The sequence below is a fragment of the Acinonyx jubatus genome, chromosome X (genome assembly GCF_027475565.1).
Source record: "Acinonyx jubatus isolate Ajub_Pintada_27869175 chromosome X, VMU_Ajub_asm_v1.0, whole genome shotgun sequence".
Classification (NCBI taxonomy): domain Eukaryota; kingdom Metazoa; phylum Chordata; class Mammalia; order Carnivora; family Felidae; genus Acinonyx; species Acinonyx jubatus.
In genome coordinates this window covers 36,976,943-36,988,225 of record NC_069389.1, presented here as the reverse complement: position 1 = coordinate 36,988,225, position 11,283 = coordinate 36,976,943, and positions in this window count along the sequence as shown.

The following is an 11,283-nucleotide window of genomic DNA, read 5'->3' as shown; positions in this document are numbered from 1 at the left end:
TTTTGTTCTCTATAGAGCAGCCACAGTGATTTTTTTTAAAACTATAAATCAGGTCACATCACTCCTTTGTGCAAAATTCCTATCACACTGCAAAAGCAATCAGAATTCCTACCTAGGATCGAAGAAGTCTCTGCCTACCTTTCTGTCCTCTATCTTTCAATCACTGGAACATGAACAGTCCAAATTCCCTCCTGCTTCTGGGGCTTTTTATTTGCTGAACCATCTGCCTAGAGTGCTATTCCTCCACATATCCTCATTCTTGATCCTCTTTGATTAGGTCTCTTTTCAAATGTCACCTCTGCGGATAGGTCATCTGTGACCATCCTATTTAAAATAGCCATCACTGCCCCTTCCGAGTCCTGTCCTACCTCACATTATTTTCTATCTCCTTACCTTGCTTGAAAGTCTTCATAAAATTTTTACTAGCTGGAACTGTTTTATTTATTTGTTTTCTGTTTTTGTCTAGCTCTTCCTTACAGTGTGATCCTCATCAGGGGAGAGGTTTTGTCTTTTGGGCACTTCTTTTTTTTTTTAATGAAAAAAAATTGTTTTAATGTTTTATTATTCATTTTTTGAGAGAGAGACAGACAGAGCATGAGCAGGAGAGGGGCAGAGAGAGAGGGAGACACAGAATCCAAAGCAGGCTCCAGGCTCTGAGCTGTCAGCACAGAGCCCAACGCGGGGCTTGAACTCACAGATTGCTAGATCATGACCGGAGCCGAAGTAGGATGCTTAACCGACTGAGCCACCCAGGCCCCCCTGGGTACTTCTGCATTGTAAGAGTCTCAACAGTATCTGACATAGTAGGGCATTCACTAAACATTTTGTTTGCGGGGTGCCTGGGTGGCTCAGTCGGTTAAGCATCAGACTCTTGACTTTGGCTAAGGTCACAATCTGATGATTCGTGAGGGGGAGCCCCACAACAGGCTGTGTGCTGACAGCGAGGAGCCTGCTTGGGATTCTCTCTCTCCCTCTTTCTGCCCCTCCCCTGCTCTTGCCTGTTCGTGCTTCTTCTCAAAATAATTAAACTTAAAAAAAACATTGGTTTGCGAATAAATAAATTAATAAGGTAATTAATGAGTGAAGGGATGAATGCAGTCATAAAAGTCCACAGAAGGGATACAATTTTGGAGACAGATCATTTTAAATTTGGACTAGTTGAGTTTGAGGTGCTGGTGAAGTATCTAAGTAGAGATGTCTAGAAGACCATTGAGACATCGGTTCTGGAATTTGGGAGAATTTTCAGGGTGAGAGATGAAGAATTGAAAAGAGAATTGTATTAGTTTCCTATTGCTGTGCTCGCTCTGGCAGCACATATACTAAAATAGTTTCCTATTGCTGCTGTAATAAATCACCACGAACTTAGAGACTCAAAACAACATAAATTTGTTTTCTTCGTATTTGGGAGGTAATAAATCCTAAAATCAAGGTGTAGGCAGGGCTGCAGTCCCTCTGGAGGCTCCAGGGGAGAAACAATGTCCATGCTTTTTCCAGTTTACAGAGACCACCCACTTTCCTTGGCTATGGCCCCACCACCATCCTCAAAGCCAGCAATGTACCATATTCAAATCTTTCTCTCTCACTCTCTCTGACCTCCACTTCCATCATCACATTGTCTAATCTGACTCTGACCTTCCTGCTGTCTTTTTATAAGGACCCATCTGATTACATTGGACCCAACCTGATGATTCAGGAATAATCTCCCCACTTAAGGATTTTTAACATAATCGCATCTGAAAATTCCCCTTGGCCGTGTGAGGTAACCTACGTGCAGATTGGGGGGATTAGGATGCGGACATCTTTGGACGGCCAATATTCTGTCTTCCTCAGAAGTTAATGAAATAAGTTCATGAATTATCTACAAGAGACTGAAGGGCTTGATATTGAGTCGCCTTCAGATGGGTAAGCAAAATTCCAAAATTTTGTGATGGATATAAAGGGAGTGGGAACTTTCAGAAAGAAAAAGAAGTTTCAGCGTTTGATAATTAGGGCATCCTGGGTGGCTTTCCAGAATACAATTTCTGTCAAGTTTTGGCGGGGGAAGCCAGATTTTAACTAATGATAATGAGTGAGAAGTAAAAAGAAAACCAGCTATTAGACTTCTTCTTGTTAAGAACAATGCTTCGGTGACAGCTGTTATGGAAGTAGAATTTGAAGAGATAATCTGGGATAAGAAACAATGTCGTCATCCTACTAATATAGAGTTTTCTGAGGAGAACGAGGGTCAATACTTCAGCCCTTCTTTCTGCACGAGGTAACAGGCAGGAACATAACCCACTCAGTGTTGTGGAGAGAGGCAGAGCACAGCAAGAACACTGGTTTACACCAGCTGAAAAGGTCACTGCCGTGTACAAGTGTCCTGTTGGCATATTAGCTGTAAAGCCCACTCCTGATTCAATGTAGTGGATTTTAAAGCCGATGCCTCACCAAATTGATTTATAAGATGAATTGCTGCTGGAGCTGAGTTGAGCATTTGAGCTCTGGGTGTAAATGGACAAAGAGCATCAGCACTTCCCTCCACCCTGGTTCTGCTGAGTGCGCACTACCCCACCCACTTTTCCATCCTGCAATCTCTGATTCCTCAGGAAGGGCCTAGGATGGAAAGGTGGGAAGATAAATGGGCCAAAGAGCCAACAGGCAGAGATCTTTTTGTGATGAAAATACCACTGGGGGCGCCTGGGAGGCTCAATCAGTTGAACGTCGGACTTCAGCTCAGGTCATGATCTCACATTCGTGGGTTCGAGCCCCGCATCGGGTTCTGTGCTGACAGCTCAGAGCCTGGAGCCTGTTTCAGATTCTGTGTCTTTTCTCTCTCTCTCTCTCTCTCTCTGCCCCTCCCCCACTCATGTTCTGTCTCTCTGTCTCTCAAAAATAAACATTAAAAAAAATAAAAAAACAGAAAATACCACTGAATAAGTGCACCAAACACAATCTATTTTCAGCATAGTTAAAACAACAGGCTTCCACTTAGTGTGAGAAGTAAGCGTGATGGTTCATTTCCAGAAATACCAAATAAAAGCTGTGTTGTCTAGTGAACAGTGGGCTTACAACCTATTGGAAATATATATGAACCTCCGCCCCACCCCCACCATAATGGAGTTCCAAACCCTTGGACACTTCACTTCCTGGTTCTTCTTCCCCTCTCGGTTTCTTGGGCTTATTTTTCATGGGCTTTGCAATGAGCATGCGCCAGGGACTGAACGTCTCTGCATCACCTCAGGAAATGTACATTTGTTCCAGCCAGACTATTTTTTGCCTGACAGGGGCATAAGCAACGTCCAGGTAAGGCTCTAAGATCTGTAGTACTCAGCCAATGAGGAACCAGGGGAGGGTCTTGCACGCTAGGAGATAATTGTCTGCTGTGACTGCCCTGTGTGTGCCTGTCCATCAGACACCCACTCTTGCAAGAATGTGGATTAAAGCCTCCCTTCACTGTGCTCCGAGTCTCCGTGTCCCTCCTTTGATTGGGTCGGTGGGCTTATTTCTCACACTTAGCGTGGTATTAATGAAATGCAGATTGTGCCTGCTAACATAGTCATTCAGACAGCCTCTTACACTGACCAGCTAGATCATCTTGCAAAGTTTGCTTCACTTCTCTGCGCTCCATTTTCCTCATCTGTAAAGCTGGAATAAAAATAATAGTGAATTCAGGGGCACCTGGGTGGCTCAGCCAGTTGAGCATCCAACTCTTTTTCTTTTTTTAATTTTTTTGAAGTTATTTATTTATTGATTTTTATTTTTTTTAACATTTATTTATTATTGAGAGACACAGCAAGACAGAGCATGAGCATGGGAGGGGTAGAGAGAGGGGGAGACACAGAATCCAAAGCGGGCTCCAGGCTCTGAGCTGTCAGCACAGAGCCCGATGTGGCGCGTGAACTCACAAACCGCAAGACCATGACCTGAGTGGAAATCGGATGCCCAACCGACTGAGCCACCCAGGTGCCCCTGAAGTTTTTTATTTATTTAGAGAGAAAGAATGTGCACGTGCATGGGAGAGGGAGAGAAAGAATCCCAAGCAGGTTCTGTGCTTTCAGCATAGACCCCAACATGGGGCTTGAACCCACAAACCATGAAATCATGACCTGAGCGAAATCAAGAGTTGGACACTTAACTAACCAAGCCACCGAGGTGCCTCAGGTGTCCAACTCTTGATTTCAGCTCCAGTCATGATGTTGAAGTTTGTGGGTTGGAGCTTTGCTTGGGATTCTCTCTCTCTCTCTCTCTCTCTCTCTCTCTCCCTTGTTCTGCTCCTCTCCTGCTCACACTCTGTTTCTCTCAAAAATAAATAAATAAACATTAAATAATAATAATAATAATAATAATAACAGTTAATTTAATCTTCACAGATGAACTAACATGTAAAAAGCAAAGTGAGAAAATAATAGTTATTCAAATAATATTGTCACTGAGAACAGTAAATATCAAACATTGTGATAAGCACTTTGTATGTATTAGCTTGCTTATTCTTACAACAAATCTCCTGAAAGTATGTATTATTTTAATCCTCATTTTACAGATGAGGGCTCTAAGGCACAGAGAGGTAAATACCCGGCTACTGAGTAGAAGAACCAAATTCATGATACGTGCACAATTAATGATGAATACTAATGATGTTGATTTTACAAATCAAATGCCCAGGTCTTGGGTAGTATGAGAACATCTGTATGAGAAAATGCTCTGAATCTCTTTCGTAAATAATTTTAGTTGCAGTAATACCCCTTTAATTTATGGCCGCTCTACCTCTTCCCAATAAAAGGGTTCACAACTCACATTTTCTGTATTCCTTTTGTAAACTGTACTCTTTTAGCATTTGTGCCAAATTGGTCAACAAAGCTTCGTCCATGCTCGTTTGCAAACAGAGCACTCCATAGCCTGAAAATGGCATTCGTCAAGGACGGAGCTTTCCAATCTATAAAACTCAGTACCCCATCCATCTTTACCATAAGTTTTTCTTGTTTATGTAGTGAAACATAATTATGTACTTCCTCTAAAGGAAATGAATGAATAGTTAGTTACTTAATGAAGCTACCTTATTTCTAAACAGGTCATATGAAGAACTACCATCAATAGGGCTTTGGAAGGCAGACAAAGAGCACTAAGTAAGAACCAGTTTTATATTTCTGTTTCTCACTGAGTGGGACTATTTTTTAAATTTTATTTGAGAGAGTGAGAGAGCAAGTGTGCAAGCAGGAAAGAAGGGCAGAGGGAGAGAGAGAGAGAGAGAGAGAGAGAATCTTAAGCAGACTCCGTGTTCCCCACAGAGCCCAACAAGGGGGCTTGATCCCATGATCCTGGGATCATGACCTGAGCTGAAATCAAGAGTAGGGCAGTCAACAGACTGAGCCACCCAGGCATCCCACCCTGAGTAGGACTATTAACATGATAATGTGAACCAGTCTGTCCAGAGAGTGAGTACATTGGTTCCATGTCTTCATCAACCGGAAGTTGACCCCATGAAGCCATTAGTCTATACCTGGAAGAGAGGCTGTGATTTCTTTCCTTGTCCTGGATCAAAAAGCCACAGTTGCTGCTTTACTTGCCTTATCTCCTTACTGCTTACATTCTTAATTTACAATCACTTAATTTACAAAGCGAAACATTCCTTGTTTTTGCCAGTAGTTTGTTTATATTATTCTTTTCGAAATCAGCACCCCCTCTCTTGGGTTATTTGTTCTCAGATTCCAGAGTGCTTAATGACCGACTTTACAGAAGCTCATCAATACGCAACGTGTTCTGAAGAAAAGCCTATAAACTAAGTTGGGTTTCAGGGTTGAGGAGGCAAGAGAGATGGCTCCTTCTGTATAAACTGCAGCAAACAGAGCCATTCCCAGAAACTCATTTTCTGGTTTTACGGATAAAATACACACACTGGTTTCACAATGACAATCATCATAACCGTAAGGATAATTGTAAAAAATAATTCTCAGCCGTACAATAATTGAGTGTGAAATAAATGACTTCAGGGTGACTATGTAAGGTTTGACTGGAAGAAGTGGAGGAGGGGGAAGATAACCAATTAAGCAAGGTTAGGAAAAGAATATAGGCTGGAGTCAAAGGGAGTGAGAATATAATGTGTGGGCAGGAAGAAGGCTTGATTTGTGGTTGGCATGGCCACCTGTCCGGTGGCTACTTAGTGAGTTTTGACAAAGAAAGGCAGGGACTATTTGCAGAATTAGTAAAGAGGGAAGTGGCCATTGGGGAGAAATAATAAGAGACAAACTGTGCGGTGCAGGGATAGTAAATATTCCTTTTGGACACAGCCCTGGAGAAGATAAGAGACTCGAAAGCAGCTTGAGCCACAGACCGCTAGGCCCTCCCTTCTTCAGTATCAGCTACTTTGCCTGTGGGGTGTGGAATGGTTTCTGCCTTGCTTCTGTGAGAGAAAATCCTGGTGAGCTGAGGATATGGAGCTCAGACAGACATGAGAACAAACAAACAAACAAACAAACAAAAAGGAAGTGAAGGCATTGAGTGCATGCTGCAGTGGTTGCCACTTAATTGGGCCAAAATGAAATAGGCAAGTGGCTTTTGGGGCACCTGGTTGGCTTGTTCTGTGGAGCATGCAATTCTTGATCTCACCGGTTGTGAGTTCCAGCCCCATGTTGGGGGTAGAGAGTACCTCAAAATAAAATCTTAGGGACATCTGGGTGGCTCAGTCAGTTAAGCATCCGACTCTTGGTTTCGGCTCAGGCCGTGATGTCGTGGTTCTTGAGTTCTAGCCCTGCACGGGGCTCTACACTGACGGTGTGGAGTCTGCTTGGGATTCTCTCTCTCCCTCTCCCTCTGTTCCTGCCCTGTGCACACGCTCTCTCTCTCAAAATAAAAAATAAACTCAACAAAAAAATCTCAAAAAAAAAAAAAAAAGAAAAAAAAAAGGGAAGTGGCTTCTGATTTCCTGGATTTTGTCTCAAGTGAGTTATCCTTTCTTTAGGGCCTCAGCCGCTGAATGGGAAAGGAAAATGGGGCAGGGAAGGGAGAAGAGAAGGAAAATGCAAAAGCCAAGTTCCAGAGCAAGACTTCAGTTTGGTGCACAGATTTGAAAGGCAGGCACTTCAACTCCGAGCAAGTGAAGGGAAAAAATAAGTTCCCATTAATAAACTCAGTGTCTGATTCTAAACTTAACTCACAAGATAGAAATGCTCCGGAGTAGGCCCATCATTTACTTAATTTGAGAAAGCATCAAATGAGTGGGTTTTGAAGTAAATCTGATTGATGTGCTTGGGAACAACACAAAAGCTCGGGTTTTTTGTTCTTCTGACTTTCCGCAGATCCGCTGATGAGCTCTTTTCCAGCAATGAGAGGAATCGCTCTTGGATTCCACTTTAGCTAAGCCCCTGCTGTGTGTAGAGGGCACAGAGGTGAAGGGAACCTGGGGCCCACACTTCCGGAACACTCCCTTTCCTGAGTGTGCCAAGATCCTTGCTCAGTGCCCTGGGAGGTGGACCTGGGCACACTGTCAACAGGCTCCCTTGCCCTCTGGCTTCCCTTTGACTTTTGCTACTTGCAGGGTTGAGGTGGCGGGGTGGGGGGCGGGGATTGGAAGAAGGGAAGAGGGCAAGTTTGGGGATTTCTTTTCTCAGCTTTCTTCCTTTCTTCCATTTGTCTTAGCGCGTGTCAGTGGGTCTCCTGCACAGCCTCCTAGGTCTCTAGGTCCTAGTAACAACTCTCTCTCCAAGACCTTTTGGGCCTTGGGTAGGTAATGGATAATGGGCCCAGAACCTTGTTACTAGCCCTGGGTCTTGTGCCGTCACTTATGGCTTCCTTATACCCCACCCACGCCTTTGTATATAGTCATTCATTAAACTCTCCAGAAAATATTGTCACGTAAGCATGCCATCGGTTTCCTGGTGAGACCCTGCTGTGAGAAGAAAGACAGGCATACAACGCTTTCTGCCCTAGAATACCGTTCACTGAATTCGACTGAAGAATGAATGAAACATTCAAAATGCTGAATGAGGGGCATCTGGGTGGTTCAGTCGGTTAAGCTTCTGGCTCTTGACTTCCGCTCAGGTCAAGATCTTACAGTTTGTGAGTTCGAGCCCCAAGTCGGGTTCTCCGCTGACTGTGCAGAGCCTGCTTGGGACTCTCTCTTTCCCTCTCTCTCTGTCTCTCCACCCCCCACCCCAATTGCTCTGTCTTCTCTCTCTCTCTCCCTCCCTCTCTCTGTCTTCCTCGCAAAATAAATAAACTTAAAAAATAAATAAATAAATAAAATGTGAAATGACATTTAAAACTCTGTCTACCCTCAACAGATGTACATACCAGACATTATTACTGCTTTAAGAAAAAATAGCACACAGCTTAATTAATAGTTTAATTGAAAGCTGTTTAATTAAAAGCTTAATTAAATAGGATTGATAGAGGTAAAACTAGCTTGAAATAATGAAGTTTAAACTGTGGAGTTATATATGTATTGTTCTTTACATATATGGATTAATGGCTAACCACATATTCAAAAACAGGAGTCTATCTGCCTAGTTTTCAATTTTAGTGAACATTGCTACTTGATTCCAATGCTTTCAAACACATGTACACCGAGTCACTTTGTTTAATAGGATAAATACTTTCCCTGCGTTCTTGTTCCTGTTATTTTTAAAAACCGATATTCAATTTATAATTAACATAACCTTCAACAGAGCCGTACATAATCAGGGATTTAAGAGGTTTGTGTTGGGTATTTTAAGATTCCATTGGGAGGAATAATATCTTAAATGTGAAATGTTCCAAATGATTGGATGATATCTATGAGAGAGCTTCATGGAAGAGCCCCATGTTCTGATCCTGTGTGGGGAGGCAGAAGGGCAGAAGGTTCTGAGGGCGCATGCCGACATCAATCATTTATTCTTGCACTTGGATCTCCGGTCTCTCCAACTTCTAGGTTGTCTGACCTTGGCCACGTGATTTAAGTTCCCAGCTCCCGGTGCCCTCATCTAGAAAATAGGAAGGATGTTAAGGGCTTACATCAAAGTGTGGTTAGGAGGATCTAACGCTCATGTTATCGGCTGCCTGACAGTAAGTGCTCGATAATGTTGAACATTATTATGTAGAAATTTGATAAAGCGTGATCTCCTGCTTCTACTTTATAACACAAGTAATTTTAGGGATCCCTCTTCATTTCAATTCTTGTTATCTATATTCTGTGAAAACCAAGTGGCTCTGCAGTAATGTCGTCTTCCAGTTCTGAGCAGGCACTGACACAGAATGGTTTTCTGAGCCTCTGAGCAGATCGCCCGGGGGACGGCTAATCACAATTCACAATTGTAATGGTGGCAACTCAACATTCAGAGCTTTCTCTCCATCTGGACGTTGTGAGATGAGGTATTCATTTAGGCACATTATGATCCCACTGCCTATCTTGATGTGATGTCGCCTACACAGTCACCATTAAGTTGTCTTCATTCATTATTAGGGTTAGGAAGGGAGAAAAGGATGGTGTTGAGAGGGCACACACTTCTTTGGCCCTAGAAGGGTAGAATGGCTAACTTGGCTGGCCAGTAATGAGTTTGTGATTAAAATGGAAATAGACCTGTGGCGCCTGGATGGCTCAGTTGGTTAAACACCCGACTTCAGCTCAGGTCACCATCTCACAGTGCGTGTGTTCCAGCCCTGCATCCCCTGCATCGGGCTGTCTGCTGTCAGCACAGAGCCCACTTCGGATCCTCTGTCTCCCTCTCTCTCTGCCTCTCCCCTGCTCTTGCCCACGGGCATGCTTTCTTCTCTCTCTCTCAAACATAAGTAAATATTTAAAAATTATAAAAAAGAAAAGAAAATGGAAGTAGCCCTTGAAAGTGGCCCTTAGCTAAATCCTCTGCATATTTCCCTCATCATATTTAAAAAGGAACTTTTAGTGGAGTTTAATGTCTTTGGAGATTTTAACAAGAATGGGGCCCAGTATAAGTGATAAGGAAGGAGGGGTTTTCAGACTAGCCAAGAAATGAATAGAGAATTTACGAGTCTGGTCATGGTCTCTCTCCCCTCTTTAGGTCAATAAAATTTGTTAGGCGCAAATAAAAAAATGCAGGGGGTTTCGTCAAGTAGTATCGTAAAGAATATACATACTAAAATTAAGTAGATGTAACAATATCATAAAGTCTATTACAGAGATTTGGGGCTCTGCTCAGATACCCTCAGATCCCTTTTACCATTTCTGTGAGCCCAGACCCAGTTTCTTGATGGTTTTTCTTCTCAGGGAACATGGCTTCCATGTTCTTACTAGAAAACTCCCTTTGGCGGTTAAAGCTACTTTGCCTTGGCATACTGAAAGCCTGAAATGCCTAGGGGCTTCTATCTTCTGGGGATGAGGGGCTTAGCCAATGACTGGCAGGTGAGGGGGGAATTCTAGGTCCCTTGCCTTGGGTCAAGATTACCTCTTATAACTTACACTCCAGAGTTCAGGCTAAAAGATCAGCCTGAAGCTAGGGCCTTGGTTGAAAGCCTCCCTTTGCTTGGATCCCTCCCCTTCCCTGTCCTGCTTCCCTACTCTTTTACCCATTTCTCTTGGGAGTACTTCCTTCATAAATCACTCACACACAAAACTTCATTTTCTGGTCTACTTCTGGGAAACCCAACCTACGTTGTAAAGGTATTTTTAAAAATTGATGCGAATACTGAGGAGAGAGAGAGGAATTTCGACAGAGGAATGTTTCATAGAAGAAATGACATTTGAGTTGTTCTTTGAGTCACAAGCAAGCTTTCAACAGAGATGGGAGAAAGAGAGAGAGACTCTAGTCAAATAACCAGTATTTCACTAAGGCACTGCGGACAGCAAGTTTAGGAATGAGACTATAGTAGAGTCAAATAATCTCTACACCCATCGTGGGGCTCAAATTTACAACCCCGAGATCAAGAATCGCATGCTCTACCGACTGAGCCAGCCAGGCGCTCCCCACCCATCCTATATTCTAATCTGAGTCTTTTCCTTTATTATATCAGGGGCGATTTACTCGATCTCTCTGTGCCTCAGTTTTCCAATCTGTAAAATGGAGAAAACAATTGTACTTGCCTCTTGAAAAATTTTTTATGACTGCTGAATAAAATAGCCTTTGTAAAATACTCAGCACAATGCCTGGCACAAAATAAGTACCCCCATAAAATGACTATTTTTGTTGTTATTGTTTTGGTTGATAAGAGTATTGGGTGGGAAGCTATAGAATATAAGGCCTCAGAGGAGGTAGACTATGGTGGCACCTGAATGTCCTGATAACAATATTTGGACTTTATTATATTTTGCTTTATCTTATTTTAGTTTTGGTTACTAATAGTTCTTTAAACATGCATGTT